This window comes from Mandrillus leucophaeus, unplaced genomic scaffold, assembly GCF_000951045.1.
Source record: "Mandrillus leucophaeus isolate KB7577 unplaced genomic scaffold, Mleu.le_1.0 Scaffold17, whole genome shotgun sequence".
NCBI classification, from domain to species: Eukaryota; Metazoa; Chordata; class Mammalia; order Primates; family Cercopithecidae; genus Mandrillus; species Mandrillus leucophaeus.
In genome coordinates, this window is record NW_012101698.1 from 4,635,946 (window position 1) to 4,655,085 (window position 19,140).

The following is a 19,140-nucleotide window of genomic DNA, read 5'->3' on the forward strand; positions in this document are numbered from 1 at the left end:
TCCCTAACCACCTGTCTACTGGGCTCATCACCCTTGGCACTTCCTATCACATCCTGACATTTCGTTTAGTACCACAATCTGAAATGATCTTGTTTATGCGTCTGTTGTCTCCCACATCAGAAGTAAAGCTCTAAGAAATTGCCTTGACAATTGCTATCTTTCAATGCTTACAAAAGTGTCCCTATGACAAATATATGACCCAAAATTAGTGATCAATAGATACTTTATTAAATGAATGAATGACTGAAGGTCAAGAGTTAAAGTCTTTGGGTGATGTCTCAAGTCATGATTTGAATAAATGTAAATGAAGTCTAGGAAGAACCACACTCTATTTGTCTGGTTTCTCTGAGAAGGAAGATGGGGTTAATGGATGTAGGATTTATACTCTTGCTTCGTCTTGGGCATCGGGCAACCTGAGTTTTGGTTCCAGCTCCTTTGAGAATCTACAGCTATGGACCATCTGACCGGGTAAATGGCCACAAACTTTTGCTTATAACTTAAGGGGGTTCGTGGACCTCCTGAAGAGGTCAAAGGACCACATGTTAAAATTTCCTGTAGAGATAAGAGATTCCCACAGCAACACTGGGAGGCAGAAGGCAGGTGTTCAATGAGATAATGCACCAAGCGTCTTTAAAGAACTAGGCCCGGCGACGTGTGGCTTTGGGGAGAGGTGGTGTCGGAAGAATCCTTGGAAACCAAATTCTTTTGCAACTAGCAGCTGGGGCGGCGGTTGCTATGGACGCTTGCCTCCTCCAATTATCGCGCGACTTGCTAGGCTGTGCGGCTCCGTGGTTACCGTGGCAACGGACGGCAACAGCTCCGGCGGCGCCGCGGGAGCGCGGGCGGCTTCAAGCTGGGTATGGAGCTCCTCAGCGGCGGCGGGGTCTGTGAGTTGGACGCGGGGTGTTGGTGGGGAATGGCGGTAGAATAAACGTGGGACCCGGAGTGCACCAAGGTCAGAGGTCCTCGCAGAGATTGTGGTGTCAAAGTGTGGGGGTCATGGGGACTGACCGGGGCGTCCCCTCTTCTCGTCCTCGCCCTGCGTCCCAGGAGTTCTCCAGACTTTGCAGACCCCTCCCCTCCTCAGCCTTCCCTAGCCACTTCTCACTCCCATGAAAGTTACGGGACCTCGGATTTTTGTTCTTGGGATTCCCCTGCCAGACAGGTAGCCTGAAGGGCAGAAAGCCTGAGGTGCTGCCTTGCTTCCAACTTCGAATTAGCCCCAGGCCTTGGACGAATCATTTCCCGTCTTACCTGGGAATATGGTAAAGTTCACCTCTTTTAGGTGTACAGCTCAAGAGTTTTGAAAATATAAAATTCTGTACTGTATTAGTCTGTTATCATTCTGCTAATAAAGACATATCTGACGCTGGGTAATTACAAAGGAAAGAGGTTTAATTAACTCACAGTTCCACATGGCTGGGGAGGCCTCACAATCATGGTGGAAGGTAGAGGAGGAGCAAAGTGATGTCTTACATGGTGGCAGGCAAGAGAGCCTGTGTAGGGCAACCTCACCTTTATAAAACCATCAAATCTCGTGAGATTAGTCACTATCATGGGAACAACCCAGGAAAACCCACCCCCATGATTAAGTTACCCACCATGGGGTCCCTCCCATGACACATGGGGATTATGGGAGTTACAATTCAAAATGATATTTGGCTGGGGACACAGCCAAACCATATCATGTACTTTCCACAGTAAGTATGTAGAATGATTCCATTAGCTCAGAAAGTTTCTCTTGTACCTCATTGTAGTCAATGCCCCTTCCCCACTTCCAGCCCATAGCAACTAATGAAATGATCTGTTTTCTGATTCTACATTATCCAGAATGTCACATAAATGGAATTATGACATACATAGCGCTTTTTGTCTAGCTTGTTATACTTAGCATATTGCTTTTGAGATTTAACCATGTTGTTGTATGTAACATAGCTCATTTCTTTTCATTGCTGTGTACTATTCTATTGAATGGATGTACCATCAGCTGATAGACATTAGGATTGCTTCCAGTATTTGGTAATTATGAATAAGTAGAACCATTATAAATATTCCCATACAGGCATTTGTATGGACATATGTTATTATTTTGAGAAATAACTGGGAGTAGGATTGATAGGTCATATGGTAAGTATTAATTTTACAAGAAACTGCCATAGTGCACCCTTGTTAGCAGGTGATCATTTTGTTAGGTTTAGTTATTCTTATAGCTATGTAGTGGTCTCATTCTGCTTTTAATTTGCATTTCCCAGTGATTCATGATGTTGAATAATGAGCTTATTTGTTATTGTATCTTTGGTGAAGAAGTTTGGTGAACCTGGTGAAGTTTCTGCTTGTACCTTTTGCCCATATCATTCATATATATATATATATGTCATAATTCCATTTATGTGACATTTTGGATAATGCAGAATGTGTGTGTGTGGGTGTGTATATATATATGTATGTATATATGACAACAGTCAGATATTTAATTTGCAAATAATTTCTCCCAGTATGTGACACATCTTTCCTTTTTAAAACATTTTGTTACTGAAATGCCAGGGATTTGATCTAGATCTCATTGTTTACAGCACAGAAAGCCAATCACTGGAACAAAGAGTACTACCAGGGAAGAAGGGTTTATTTGGGTGCTGCAGCTGTGGAGATGGGAGAGAGTCTCAAATTGTCTCTCTCTAACTGACTAAAACTGGAGATTCAAATACCAGGGAAAGAATGTAGAAAGCAGGAATTAGGGAGGGGTAAGGAAGAGGAATTTGGTCTCTCACTGTCCGGATGTGGTGATCTGGTGAGTTTCAGTTCCTTTATACTATCCGAGAGGCCCAAGGGTCAGTTTTCTAAGAAAGGAACTCAGATAAGGTAAATTTAAGTTTCAAGCTTAAGACCAAGAGGGCCAATTTCTGTTTATTTACAAAGACCATAAACATCAGTTCTATGAGGAAATTGGACTGGTTTCAATTTTCTTCATAATGCCTTTGAAGTCAAAGGTTTTAATGAAGTCTAATCTTATTAATTTTTTCTTTTATGTTTTTGTGTGATATCTAAAAACCTTTGGCCTAACACAAGGTAACAAGATTTTCCTCTATGTTTTTTTCTCAGAGTTTCATAGCTTTGGGTTTTACATGTAGGTCTTTGATGGATTTTGAGTTAATTTTTATGTATGACGTTGGCAAGAGTTGAGGTGTATTTTTTTCATAAGGGTGAATGTTCCAACCCCATTTGTTAAAGAGATTCTCCTCTCTCCACTTACCTGGGCACCTTTGTCAAAAATCAATTCACCACATACATGTGAATACATGTTTCTGATTTATCAATGTAACAGAATATTCCAGAAAAATATGAATAATATTTTTCTCAAATGAACTGCCAGTCATTTTAACAGCATAAAATCGATTTCTTGATAACTTTACAGTGTATTTTGAAATCTAGTAGTTCGAGTCCTTCTACTTTGTTCTTATTTTTCACAATTGAATTGGCAACACTGGTTCCTTTACCTTTCCATACAAACTTTAGAACTAAAGGTTGATATCTCCAAAAATATCTGCTGGCATTTTGATTAGATTTCACTGGTATACCTCCTTTGATTTAGGTCCTGTTTAATTTCTCTCAATGATGTTTTATAATTTTTAACATGCAACTTTTGCTCATGTTTTGTTAGTTCTGTATTTATTTTATGTTTTTTTGATGCTATTGCTTATGATACTATTTTAAAACTTTCAGTTTCCAATTCTTCATTCCTTGTTTCATACCCAATCAAATGTTAAACCTCATTCAAATGTCTTGAGGGGGAAAACTGTGTTGTGTTTGTTGCAAGCCCCTCCTCCCTCTTTCTGAACCTCAAGTTCTAAGCACCAAGAGACTATAGCAGATTTCACTCTGTATTTCATCCCACAATACCTGTGGCCAGAGTCACCCCAAAATGATGGCAGGAGATTTCCCACAAGGAAGTGCCCCAAACTGTCCAGTGATGGGGCCGGTTGGGATTCCAAAGAAAGAAGGAAAGACTAAATGCCAGAGTGGTCAATCCAAAGCATTTAATAGGGAAACTTACAGGGTGCTGCAGCAGTCCTCAAAATGGACAGCAAGAGAAAACAGGTGTTCTACCTAGCTATGACTACAGTGAGGGGGTTCAGGGTATGAGTAAGGATTTTGGCTCAGGGCCAGGGCTAGTTTGTTTTTCAGTGTTGTGGTCAGCAACCTAGATACCTTTATCAGTGGCTAGGAATGTTCAAGGCCCAGGTTTGGGTGCAAGTCTGCTATGAAAAACCTGCAATTGGCTAGATCATAGAGCAGTCAGGACACAGAAAGAAAGTAGTGGGGAATGGAGAACCCTACACTCTTTCTCATTCAACTTCAGAACTCTCATGCTGTTCCACTTCTCAAAAAATCACCCATAGGGGAATCTGGCCCTCGCTTTTTAGGTTCCTGTTCGTCTTGGCAGATTTTACAACCATCAACTATTCTGTTGGTACCTCTTCTTACCTTAAGAATCCCCTACCTGAGCCAAGCTGGATTGTCTCCCTGTGCCTAGAATTAGCAAATGTCCTCAGAGAAAAACACAACCAGTAACCTCAACTCATTGATGAGAGGCCATTTCCCTTCTGAAATTTTAGTTCTTCTAGTCCATTGTTAAAAGAAAAAACTTAGCCAAATTAACAGAGTTTAATTTAATTAAAAAATGATTAAGGAATCATTTCACAGCAAAGAACAATTTGCAAATTGAGTAGCCTCTTTTTAAATAATTTTATATTTCAATCATTTTTGAAGTACAGGTGATTTTTTGTTGCATGGATGAGTTCTTTAGTGGTGAATTCTGAGATTTTAGTGCACCTGTCACCTGAACAGTGTACACTATATCCAATATGTAGTCTCTTATCTCTTACTCTACTGCTGACTTCCCCAACTGAGTTCCCAAATTTCATCACTCTGTATGTCTTTGCGTCTCATAGCTTAGCTCCCACTTATAAGGGAGAACACATGGTATTTGGTTTTTCATTCCTGGGTTACTTCAGTTAGAATGATGGCCTCCAGCTGCATCCAAGTTGCTGCAGAAGACATTATTTTGTCCCTCCTTATGGTTGAGTAGTATTCCATGGTATACACATTTTACATTTTCTTTATCCACTTGTTGGTCACTTGTGTTGGTTCCATATCTTTGCAATTGCAAATTGTGTTGCTATAAACATGCATGTGAATGTGTCTTTTTCATATAATGACTTCTTTTCCTTTGGGTAGATACCCAGTGGTGGGATTGCTGGATGAAATGGTAGATCTACTTTTAGTTCTTTAAGGAATCTCCCCACTGTTTTTCATAGTGATTGTACTAATTTACATTCCCACCAATAGTGTAGAAGTATTCCCTTTTCACCACATCCCCACCAACATCTATTGTTTTCTGACTTTTTAATTATGGCCATTCTTGCAAGAGTAAGGTGGTGTCTCATTGTAGTTTTAATTTGCATTTCCCTGACAAACTAGTGATGAGCATTTTTTCATGTTTGTTGGCTGTTTGTATATTTTCTTTTGAGAAATGTCTCTTCAAGTTTTTAGCCCACTTTTTGAAGGGATTATTTGTTTTTTTTTCTTGCTGATTTGTTTGAGTTCCTTGTAGATTCTAGATGCTAGTCCTTTGTTGGATGCATAACTTGCAAATACTTTCTCCCACCCTGTTTACTCTGCTTATTATTTCTTTTGCTTTGCAGAAGTTTTTTAGTTTAATTAGGACCAATTTATTTGTTTTTGGTTTTGTCACATTTGTTTTTAGGGTCCTAGTCCTGAATTTCTGCCTAAGCCAATGCCAGAATAGTTTTTCCAATGTAATCTTCTAGGATTTTTATGGTTTCATGTCTTAGATTTAAGTCTTTGATCCATTGGGAGTTAATGTTTTTTATAAGGTAAGAGATGGGGATCCAGTTTCATTCTTCTACATGTGGCTTGCCAGTTTTCCCAGCACCATTTATTGAATAGGGTGTCCTTTCTCTAATTGATATCTTTATATGCTTTGTCAAATATCGGTTGGCTGTAATTATTTGGCTTTATTTTTGGGTTCTCTATTCTGTTCTATTGGTCTATGTGCCCATTTTTATACCAGTACCATGCTGTTTTGGTAACTGTAACCTTGTAGTATAATTTGAAGTCTTATAATGTGATGCCTCTAGATTTGTTCTTTTTGCTTAGTATTGCTTTAGCTATGTGAGCTCTTTTTTGGTTCCATGTGAATTTTAGAATTGTTCATGTTGTTCTGTGAAGAATGATATTGGTATTTTGATGGGAATTGCTTTGGGTAGTGTGGTCATTTTTACAATATCGATTCTTCCCATTCGTGAGCATAGGATGTGTTTCCGTTTGTTTGTGTCATCTATTGTTTATTTCAGCAGTGCTTTGTAGTTTTCCTTGTAGAGGTCTTTCCCCTACTTGGTTAAGTATATTCACAGGTATTTTGTTTTATTTTATTGTTTTGCAGCTGTTGTAAAAGAAATTGAGCTCTTGATTTGATTCTCAGCATGACTGTTGTTGGTGTATAGCAGTGCTACTGTTTTGTGTACATTAATTTTGTAACCTCATACTTTACCAAATTTGTTCATCAGATCTAGGAGCCTTTTGGATGAGTCTTTAGGGTTTTCTAGATATATAATCATATCACTGGTGAACAGCAACAGTTTGACTTCTTTTCCAATTTGGATGCCCTTTACTTCTTTCTCTTGCTGGTTGCTCCGGCTAGGACTTCCAGTATTATGTCGAATAGAAGTGGTGAAAGGGGGCATCCTTGTCTTGTTCTAGTTCTTACAGGGAAGGCTTTCAACTTTTTCCCATTCAGTATGTTGTTGGCTGTGGGTTTGTTGTATATGGCTTTTATTACTTTGAGGTAAGTCCCTTCTATGCTTATTTTGTTGAGGGTTTTTACCGTAAAGGGATGCTGGATTTTTTCAAATGCTTTTTCTGCATCTGTTGAGATAATGTATGGTTTTTGTTTTTAATTTTGTTTATGTGATGTATCACATTTATTGACTTGTGTATATTAAGCCATCCCTGCATTCCTGGGATGAAACCCACTTGATCATGATGTGTTATCCTTTTGGTGTGCTGTGGGCAGCCTCTTGAGCCAGAGTAGGTTCAGAAAGACTCCAGTGGAGCCATGTGGTAGAAGGTGATTTGTGGATTGAAAAAAGAAAGTGATGTACAGAAAATGGAAGTGAGATACAAAAATAGCCAGATTAGTTACAGCTCAGTGCTTGCCTTATTTGAACACAGTTTGAAAAGTTGGCCACTTTTGGCCAAAATTCAGTGATTGGCACAAGAGTAGGCTATGGTCTGTTTACAGCTTCATTTATGTTATAGTTCACAATGTACAGAGGAACCTTTAGGCCAAACTTAAAATATGTAAGGAGGCAGCTTTAGGCTAAGCTTGATTTAACACTATATTTCTTCTATACCTCTCTAATGTCTTAAAATACATGATTTTTGTAATTTATCTATTTTATTTTCCAGTTGTTGAAGTAGATGCAAGGGTCCCCTACTATCAAATACATTCTTCTTATAGTTAGGTATTCTATTCATTGAGTTTTAATTTTAATTATTTTAATTTTCATTTCTTGAATTTCTTTTCCTACAGGATGTTTTTGCTGGTTCTTGTTCAGGGTGCTTTTCCCACTCTCTTAGTATGCTTGTTTATTTTGACCAAGAGCTGCTTGTCTTCCTTGGAAAATTATTTATGGGAGGTATTTGATGACTAAGTTGAAGGAGAACCTCAGAGAGGCCCTCAGAGAAGGAGGATCATCAGAGAGGGTTTGCATTTGCCTCTGTTAGGTACCTCAGGGAACTACCTGTCCAGGCTCATTTTAAAGTAAAAATCACACTTTGAGGCTTTTGGAGCTCACAGATGATATGAATTTGGGCTGTACATCTCTAAGAGAGCTGGCTGTGATTCTAACCTTTCAGGTTTTTTTTCTTCTTTATACCTTTCTCTCTGTTGGGTGCCAAGGAATCCTCCCCTGCATTCAGCTGGGAATGGTGGGATAGGAAGGCTTTATTTTTGACCAAAACATTGAAAGTGTATGCCTTTGGAGTGGAGTCTCCTATCAGTCTCCCCACCTTTGATGGGCCCTGGATGTTGACCTTTCCTGGAAGCCCTACCAGGCAGCCACAAGCAGAGCTCAAGGTGTCCTTGTCTAGAGGATGATCTCCTACCAAATTTGTTTCAGTGCTCTTCTTACCTTTCTTGGTTCCTGTTTTCAGTTAGATGTTGGCTAGGTAATTCCTTATGGTCTTGTTAGCTTTTTGATGTTTTTGAGAAGCTTAAAAAATATTTTAACCAGCATTTTTAGTTGTTTTCAGCAGGAGAGTTGGTTCAAACAAACCATCATAACCTATATTAGAAAACAATGTATTACTTTGTCATCTTATTTTTTAGCACAGTCATTTACATACTCATTGTAAAAAATTAAATACCTTAGAAATGCAAACATGAAAGGCTTCTCATTACTGCACTCTCTCTCCTAGTCTGGTTCACTAGAGATAACTATTCTTAATAATTTTTGTATTGAATTATTTATTGAGAGCATCAGAGTAAATTTTACATGAAACCTGGATGTATTTGCTGTATACATATGTGACAAAGATGGAAAAATTCAGGTTTAGCAAATGCCAGCTGAAGAATATATACATGCAGACTAGTGACTTAAATATTTTCTTTTTATGTGAAGTGTCTATTTTATTCTATATTATATCTAAAGATGTGACAATGAATGCATGTCTGAGAAGCTCTTAGAAAATGATACTTGTATGGTGGTATTTTATTTTATGTCTTGTATACAAGGCAAAGTTAGAGTTATCTGGGGGAAGGAATATTTCTGGCTTGTGTGTGAGAATGATTTATGCAATCACAAAATAGAAGGAAGTTATTACCCCTTAGTAGTTATATAGTTTCACAGGCTTCAAGAATAGTTTTGAGAATGTTTCTTCACTTTAGCAGCAAAAACATTTAGAACATGAAAACACTCATCAAGTTTGAAAGAAACTCTCATAGCCTGTTAGTATTGAAACCATGTTGTAATTGGTACACATTCGGGATCTGTGTAATAGATTCTTGACCCTGGATGTGTCAGCCCTCAGATTTTATGTTTATGTTAATCTTTTGGGGAATAGTGTTCATAGCCATCATCAGATTCCCAGTAGGACCTGGACCACAAATGTTAAAGATCACTCACTGGTTTGGGATGAGCACATTTCAGAACGCAATGGACCGAAATATGCTCAATCACAGTTACCATCATTAAAAGTGAAACAGCAACTCATTCCTGAGGGCAAACTTTTTCTTTCAAATAATTTCTTCCAAGATCTGTTTCCTCATTAACACTGCAGAAGCACTTAGCATTTGGCTGCTCTTCATACAAAATGTCTTTTGTGAGGGATGGGGGCTTGAAATAAGGCAAAAATAATTGTAGGATCATTGCTGGAAGAGTTTCAGGTTGGGCAGAGAAGGAAAAGTGAGGAAAATGGACATATCATAAAATGCCTCTAATGTAATTTAATTTGAAAAACTGTGCTGTCAATCTTTTAATTTATTTGGATTTAAAGTGTTTTAGTTCTCTGATTTTTTTTTTTTTTTTTGCTTTTTTAAAAAAATTATACTTTAAGTTCTAGGGTACATGTGCACAATGTGCAGGTTTGTTACATATGTATACATGTGCCATGTTGGTGCGCTGCACCCATTAACTCGTCATTTACATTAGTTATATCTGCTAATGCTATCCCTCCCCCCTCCCCGCTCCCCACAATAGGACCCGGTGTGTGATGTTCCCCTTCCTTTGTCCAAGTGATCTCGTTGTTCAATTCCCACCTATAAGTGAGAAGATGTGGTATTTAGTTTTCTGTTCTTGCGATAGTTTGCTGAGGATGATGGTTTCCAGCTGCATCCATGTCCCCACAAAGGACACGAGCTCATCCTTTTTTGTGGCTGCATAGTATTCCATGGTGTATATGTGCCACATTTTCTTAATCCAGTCTGTCACTGATGGACATTTGGGTTGATTCCAAGTCATTACTATTGTGAATAGTGCTGCAGTAAACATACGTGTGCATGTGTCTTTATAGTAGCATGACTTATAATCCTTTGGGTATATCCCCAGTAATGGGATGGCTGGGTCAAATGGTATTTCTAGTTCTAGATCCTTGAGGAATCGCCACACTGTTTTACTGATTTTTTAAAAGGGTCATATTTATCCCTTGAGGTGGTAGGAGGAAAAGTGGACTTTTAAAAATTGTTCTGTGCTTTATAGAAAGGCTTGTTAGAAAGTGTTGGTTCAAATAAACCAGCATATCCTATATTAGATCCTATATTCTTAAAGTGGTGATCTTCATCTTAATATGAATACCAAATCCTATACTAAATCCTATATTCTTAAAATGGTGGTCTTCATCTTAATATGAATATGAAAAAGTCAACTTGGTTGACTTTAAAGAAAAATTAGTGTGAAATGACTAGAAAAAAAAGAATCTTTTGTAATTTCACGGCAATTCATAAATTCACCTCTTATTTTATTTTAAAACGGCATCTTCGTGCTTTAATAAGCTATCTAAAATGTTCTGAATGTAAAGTTGTTCTAATAACATTATGATCTGACTGTATCTGTGTCTGTTTTTATTTCTTTAAAGTGCTATTATAAGCCTAAGTTAAACAACTTTGCCTAATTCTATGTTCTGTACAACTATGTTGTTGATGCTCATTTTTATTATAAACAGTCCACCCAAGTTTGCAGCAGTGGCTTTGAAAAATCCCTAATTAAAATAAATTTCAAGGTTAAGCTATTTTTATTGATGTCTGAAAACAATTACCAGTACTGATGACTTTTAAAATAATAACAGTGTGGGAAGCATATTTCAAAACCAGGAAAGCAGAAATTTGTGTTTATGAAAGCCAAAAAGTAGTCTTGCAATGCTTTGGAATATGCCTGGTAATTAATTATGGATGATGTGTATCATATGAAACCTCGAAGATTTTGGTGGGAGACGGAAACAAAGGGGCCTTATGTGTTTCATTTCTGATATAATCCCTTCACTCCTAGAGGGAATTATGATTTAATAAAAAGCAATAACAGGAGGATGTAATCTAAGAATACTAATTAATACCTTTAGCTCTACCAGAATGAGATTCTGTAAAAAATGGTAGGTTGTCAGTTGCCAAATCATGAAATATTGCAGGAAAAGGCAACGTACTCTTTCACAATATGGCTTGTTATGTTAAAACTGTTAGTGGTAGGGAATTTTGTACTTGTTAATCATTTGCGTTTTTACATCGCTGTTTGTAATTACAATTAAACAGATGGTTCCGAAAAAGATAGTGTGTTCTTAGCAATTAAAACCATGGCAAACAGCTTTTCCTCCTCCCCAGTATACAATTAAACTGAATAGAATCACATAACCCACTGGGTTCTTCAGAAGAAAGGTTCTGTGTGGATTCCAGTAGATTAGTATTCTGCTCCCCAGCCCTGTCATCTTGACCTCTTGCCCAACTGAAAGCTTTGCAGCTGGCTGAGGACTTCCAAACATGGGTTTTATGGAGTAGTTATCCCTTCTCTATTTTCTCCCCATATCCTATTCTTACCACATTGGAATTAATAGAATATGTTTTAGAATGGATCTTTGGAACAGTCTCTAACAACCACTGGGTGTGTTGAATCTAATACAGCTTGTTAAATTCTAGGAGCTTGGCTAGTGCATGAAATTCCTCAAGGGCAGAGGAAAATTGGTCTTTTTTTTCTTATTCAGAAAACTAATGTTGAGATGTTTGTTTATGAAAAAAATCATTTCAGGGTTTGTAATCAAAAGAATATAGAATTTACTTTGGGTTCTAGGGAAACCAAAGTCTCACTTTATTGACTGATCCCCTCATCCCTATTACAACAAATTCAGGAGATTTTTCAACAAGGATTCGGCACCCCAGGAAATATTTCACCAGTTGATATTGGCTTTGTGGCCAGTCATCCCTCCCTTGGACCAGACCTCAGCAGCGTGAATGGCTCTCCCCCAAAGCAGGGAGTTGGAGCTGGCTGTGATCTGTTAGCAGATGAAACCTTGGAAATGTGTTTTGTTTGCCATGAGCATAAATAGTCCCAAGTATACTTTCAATGATTTTAGGTACAGGCTTTTGTGCCCACAAGTAAGCAGTTATTTGCTGGTGCAATTAACCATCTGCACCTTATTATGAGGGTGCAGCTGGCTAATTATGCTCGGCTCCATAGGGCAGGTTCAACTTCTCATCTGCATAGGGACTGTATTTGCAGCAAAAGGACACTGACCTTTAAAAATGAGTCCTTAAATTTAACCAGTTCATTTTGAGGTCACCACTCGTGGATTTTTATTTTGTTTTGTTCAGAAGTGAAATTCTTATATAGGTAGTGTATTTCTACTTGGGCAAAGTAATTAATACAGGACTGTAGGACAGATATTATCATGAGTCAGAGACAAATGAGATATCTGCTTAATTCAAATGATTTTGGCTCCTCATTTTGGAGAATGGTCCATCAATATAGAGGTAACTGTATTCATGAACTTGACTGAATGACAACTTATGGCATCACTGAGACTTAAAATGGGGGTAAATTTGTGCATAAGTCAGTTCAAAATCATTTTTGGCAATAGTTGTACATTATTCTTATGATCTATTGGATGGATTTGAGAGAACAGCAGAATACTGGACAGGAGAACCTTAAATTTTAATGTGGGTCAAATTAACAGTCAATGCAAGTTTACCGGATAGTAAGCATCATTTAACTGGAGACTTATGGGAACCTGTCCAAAAGGTACCTACTGCTATCACTTCCTGTGCCAAACCTGTGAGCCTGCTGGCTGTAAAACTCTTTTGTAGGACAAGAGTTGAGCCCAAAGGCAAGGGATGTCTAGTCCTCACTGATACAGTGGAGAGAGCCTTGTGGTGGGATTGGGAAGCACAGGGCAAATGCCTTAACCACCCATGGAATCTGGACTCAGCTAAGAACTTCCCAAACCAGGGAATCTATTTGAAAATACCAACGTCCAGGACTGACGGTAGATTGACTAATCAGAATCTCTAGGGTAGGACTAGGTGATCCTGAGGTGATGCTACCTTGGGAAAAACTGAGTTGCAGAATTTTAAAGATGCTTCCCAAATTTTAAGAAATGTTTAATTTTCAAAATGAACTCTCCTTAGAATTTTAGTTGTGAAATAGAACATACACGTAAATGTATGAAACACATTTAACCATTTAACAAATAAAGGAAACAGATGTATAACCACCACCTGGGCAAGGATTAGGATGTGGGTATCCCAGAATCCTTCTCCATTAGAGCCCTCCTCTTTCCCACCTTAGAGGTAACTGCTATCCTGACTTTTACAGTCATTCTTGGGTTCTAATACAGTTTTGCCATTTTTGTATACATTCCTAGAAATGTTGTTCAGTTTTTCCTTTGTCTGTACTTTATATAAATTGAATCACACTGTATGTATTCGTGTTTCCTGTTGCTTTTTTTCCTCTCAACTTGATGTAAAATTCATCCATATTGTTGGTCTCTGGGCAGATCATCTTTATTGATTTATGATATTCGATTATAGGAATATAGCAATTTTTTCTGTATACTATCAATGAAAACTTGAGTTGTTTCCAATATTTCACTATTATGAATAACACTACTGTGGACGGTCTTACTCATATGTCTGTAACATGTGCATACATTTCTCTGGACTGTCTACCAGGGTAAGACTGCTGGGTCATCGAACATACATACCTTTAAGTTTACTAGACGATGGAAAATGTTTTCTGAAGTAGTTTTACGTAGTTACAGTCTTATCAGCAAGTGCTTAGCATTTCCCATTACAACACAGAGGAGCCAATATTCAGAATTATCAGACTCAAGTGTTGCCTGTTTACTACATGTGTAGGGGTATCTTGTGGTTTTAATCGCATTTGCCTGTTTTTTATTAGTTTGGGCATGTTTCATGTATTTATTGGCCATTTAGATATTCTCTGGTAAACAGCCTGTTCTTTTGCTTTTTTTTTTTCCTTATTGGATTGTGTGTTTTTTAAATTTTGTTTTGTAGGAGTTCTTTAAATATTCTGGTATAGGAGTTTTGTTGGTTATGTGTCATAAGTACCTTTTCCCATTTTGAGATTTGTCTTTTCATTTTTTATATGGTGTCTCAAACTCCTGAGCTCAAGTGATCCTCCTGCCTCAGCGTCCCAAAGTGCTGGGATCACAGGCATGAGCCACCGCACCTGGTTAGTTTTTTTTTTTTTTTTTTTTAATAGTATTAAGATTGATTACAGGATTTATGTGTTATCAGCCAGATTGATTGATTGTAATGTTCTCCATCAAGATTTCACCCCAAAGTTTTAGCATAAGAGCTTAAATCCTTTCAGTAGGAGTGGCAGTGTGATGATTTTCAAATAGTACTATCATTTGTCGTACATTCATTCATCAGTGAGAGTTTTTCTGTAAAGAACTTTTTCTCATTTACTATTTTGCTACCATGAAATACATTTTATACAAGAAAGACATGAATTCCCTTCCTTCCTTCCTTCCTTCCTTCCTTCCTTCCTTCCTTCCTTTTTTCTTTCTTTCTCTTTCTTCCTCTCTTCCTCCCTTCCTTCATCAGAATAATGACTTGGTGCTCTAGTGTCCTCTAAAGGTGACTAATTAGTTTTATCCTGTCTTTGGCCAATGGGAGAACCCTGCAAGTTGGCCTCTATGCCATTTGATTTATTGATTGATTGATTGCATAGTCTGTGATCGTATCCTTGCTTTCAGGCATGACCAGGTGTTTCAGGCTCATCTTGTCTATTTCCTGCCCCAGACTTGACTTTATAATAAGTGTTGATGTCTGATAGAGCAGGCCTTTCCTCTATCTGATCCTGGATCTCTGCCAAGGAGACAGAGCTTGAGTCTAGGACTTGAATGTTGGTAGTTTATTTTTGCTAAGTGATTGCGGGGGAGGAGTGAAGGACTGAAAGAATGAGGCAGGGAAGGCGATAAAAGCAGTTTGAGGCTGTGTTCTTAAGTTGGCTATCAATGTGGACAACTGAGGTTTTGTCCCACTGGGACCCTCTGAAGAGCCTTATAGGAGGTACCTCAAAATTGTCTGTCCAAAGAATAGAAGAATGTAGCTTTTATGCACTGACTTCCATCTGTCTCCCACTGGTCAAGGAATATGTCCTTCACACTTCCAGGCTGCATATGTGTGAGCACTAGGAGGTTCCTATCAGATAAACCAAGGACGGAAAAAGTGAAATAATGCAGTGCAGCTGAGTAGGTGCTTCCAACTTACACTGTGGGAAGCTATTGGTGGGCTAGAGGATGTGAGATTGAGTAAAAAAATCCTCCAATAATTTAATTTGTTCTTCTTCAATATAATCTTCGTTATTCTTGGCCCTTCTCATTCTCATAAAAATCTTAGACTCAGCATGTCAGGTCCCATACAAAATTCTGGTTTTTTTGAGGACTAAATTTTTTCAAGTTTTGATTTATTTGAAGTTCCATTTCCAGTTCAATCTGGAAAAAAGCTGTCGTTACAATACTGAATTTTCTAACCCATGAGTGTGGTATATCTCTTTATTACCTAGGTCATCTTTAATTTTTCTTAATAATGTATTATCATTTCATCTGTGTTATAGCCCTAGGAATTTGAACTTGGTTATGGTATTGTAATTAACTCTTAGATTGATTTTTTTTTTTTACTTATTGAGTATATAGAAATGCAATCTTTGGATATATTTATTTTGTATTTAGCAATATTGCTAAACCTATTGATTCTAATAATTTATGTTAGCTTACTGAATTTTATACAAAAGTTAAATATTCATATTATCTGCTAACAATTCGAGTTTTGTTTCATCCTTTTCAGTTTTCTTTTTTTCTTTTTTGTCTTCCAGCATTAGATAGGACCTTAAATTTCTGTTGATTGGAATAGTGATAATGGGTATCAATAGATAAGGATCTTGTTCTTGATACCAAGTGAAATTTTTCAATGTTTATTCATTAAGCATTATGCCTACTGTAGATTTTTATACATTTGTAGATATGCATTATTAGGTTGGGGAAATTATTTCTATTTTTAATTTACTAACAACTTTTTAAAATCATGAATGGCTTTGAATTTTATCATATTCTTTTTCTGCATCTATTGAGACTATTATATAATTTTTGTTGAATGTTGAGCTACATTGTTTTGCTAATGTTAATATAACTTTACATTCTTGGTTGAATTCAACATATTTCAATATATTATTGCTGGATTAGTATTCTTTTTACTATTCAGTTTTTCCCTCTTCTAGTTTGGGCATTGTCACTCTCATTCCATTAATTCAGTACTTCCTTAGGAATCCAACATGTATGTATACTTAACTAAGTTAATGAAAACTGTTCTATTTCTCCTGGACATTAGAGAGATCTCAGAACTCTTGAACTTCATGTACCCAACTCCTGACTTAAATGTTGATATTGTTTACTTTAAAATCTATTTAAAGCCTATTTTTACTGTTAATATTATAAATGCTATTATTATTTTTTAAATTCATGACAGCACTCATGTTCATTTTAAATCACTTCACTGTTGACCATGTTTCCCCCACCATTTCTTCTTGCCTCTTAGATTTTTCCATTTGGGGTCAGTTTCGTTTTGTGTGAATTGCATCCTTTAGATTTTTCTTTATTGAGAGTCTGCCAAGGTGAATCCCTCAGATTTGTTTGTCTTAAATTGTCTTTTATTTGCCCTTATTCTTGGGAGATATTTTTCCTGGTTTTAGAATTAAAAGATGACAGTTTTTCCTTTCAGCACATTTGAATGCATCATCCTACTGTCTTCTGGTTTCTAGTCTATTGAGAAGTTAGCTCCCAATCTAACCATGTCTCATTTGGAGATTATTTTTTTACTGGCTCTTTTTGTAATTTTCTCCTTATTTTTGGTTTTCTTCACCCTCACTAAGATGAGTCTAGGTATGACTTTTCCCCCCATTTATCTAGTTTGAGATGTTTTGGTCTTCTTAAATCACCAATGGTAGACTCAATAAAGAAAATGTGGTACATATAGATCATGGATAATATTGGTCGTTTTCAACACTTCGGTAAATTCTCAGCCGTTATTTGTTAGATGTTGCCTCTGACTCATTATCTCTCTCCTCCTACTTCACTCAAGCCTTCAGTGATGTCAGATCTCCATCCTCCATATTTCTTAACTTGTTTATTTTTTATCTTTCTGTCCCTCCATATACTGTCCTGCATAACCCTTCTGATCTGTTTTCTACTTTAGTAATTTTTCTCTTCAGCCATTTAAATAATTTTTTTCACAAAAACCCCCTGAATTTATTGATCTTTTATATATTTTTTTGTATCTCTATCTCCTTCAGTGCAGCTCTGATTTTGGTTACTTCTTGTCTTCTGCTAGCTTTGGAGTTGGTTTGCTCTTGCTTCTTTAGTTCTTTTAATTGTGATGTTAGGTTGTTAATTTGAGATCTTTCTAACTTTTTGATGTGGGCATTTAGTGCTATAAATTTCCCTCTTAACACTGCCTTAGCTGTTTCCCAGAGATTCTGGCTTGTTGTGTCTTTGTTCTCATTAATTTCAAATAACTTCTTAATTTCTTCTTGATTGTGTACCCAGGACTCATTTGGGAGCAGGTTGTTTAACTTTCATATAGTTGTATGGTTTTTAGTGTTTTTCTTGATTTGGATTTCTATCTATATATGTATGCTGTGGTCAGTATGATTTTTTTTTTTTTTTTTGGTGCGTGTGTTTGCTGAGGATTGTTTTATGTCAGATTGCGTGGTCAATTTTAGAATATGTACCATGTGGTGATGAAAAGAATATATATTCTGTTGTCTTTGGGCAGAGAGTTCTGTAGCTGTGTACTAGGTCCATCTGATCTAATGTTGAGTTTAGGTCCTGACTTTCTTTGTTAATTTTCTGCCTTATCTGTCTAATACTGTCAGGGGTTGTTGAAATCTCCAACTATTATTGTTTGTGAATCTAGGTCTATTTGTAGATCTCTAAAAACTTACTTTATGAATCTGGGTGCACCTGTGTTAGCTGCATATAGATTTAGGGTGGTTAGGTCTTCTTGTTAAATTAAACCTTTCATCATTATGTAATGCCCTACTTTGTCCTTTTTGATCTTTGTTGGTTTAAAGTCTGTTTTGTGTGAAATTAGTATTTGTCTGCTTTTTTTTCTGTTTCCATTTGCTTAGTAGATTTTTCTCCATCCCTTTACTTCAAACCTATGGGTGTCATTGCATGTGAGATGGGTTTCTCGAAGACAGCATACCATTGGGTCTTGTTTCTTCATTCAGCTTGCCACTCTGTGCCTTTTAATTGGGGCGTCAAGCCCGATTACATTGAAGGTTAGTATTGATATGTGTGGGTTTGATTCTGTTATCATATTGTTAGCTGGTTATTATGGAGACTTGTTCGTGTGGTTGCTTTATAGTCTCACTGGTTTGTGTAGCTAAGAGTGTTATTGTAATGGTTGGTAATGGTCTTTCTATATTGACTGCTTTTTTTCAGGAGCTCTTGTAAGGCAGGTGTGATAGTAACAAATTCCATCAGCATTTGCTTGTCTGAAAAGGATCTTATTTCTCCTTTGCTTATGAAGCTTAGTTTGACCAGATATGAAATTTCTGGTTGGAATATCTTTTCTTTAAGAATGTTGAATATAGACCCCCAATCTCTTCTGGCTTATAGGGTTTGTGCTGAGAAATATGCTGTTAGTCTGATGGGCTTCCCTTTGTAGGTGACCTATCCTTTATCTCTAGCTGCCTTTAACATTTTTTCTTTCATTTCAGCCTTGGAGAGCTCATGATTATGTGTCTTGGGGATGATCTTCTTGTGAAGTGTCTTTTGGAGGTTCTCTGCATTTTCTGAATTTGAATGTTGGCCTCTCTAGCTAGATTGGGGAAGTTTTCATGGATGGTATCCTGAAACACATTTTCCAGGTTGCTTCCTTTCTCCCAGTCTCTTTCATGGTCACCAGTGAGTCATAGATTTGATCTCTTTCCATAATCCCATATTTCTTGGAGGTTTTGTTCATTCATTTTTATTCTTTTTTCTTTATTCTTGTCTGATTGTTATATTTCAGAAAGTCAGTCTTTAAGCTCTGAGCATCTTTCCTCAGCCTAG

General features: G+C 37.1%; 1 protein-coding gene across 2 annotated transcripts in view; it reads left to right on the plus strand.

Moving 5' to 3' along the window:
• Nucleotides 1-794: 794 nt before the first annotated feature.
• HYDIN (HYDIN, axonemal central pair apparatus protein) overlaps nt 795-19,140 on the plus strand; it is a 423,190-nt gene continuing 404,844 nt past the window's right edge. Inside the window, exon 1 of one of the 2 annotated variants that reach the window (XM_011976766.1) lies at nt 795-955. The gene's annotated coding sequence lies outside the window, so the exon portion shown is untranslated. The remainder of the gene's footprint in view (nt 956-19,140) is intronic. The other variant, XM_011976767.1, reaches the window with a different exon arrangement.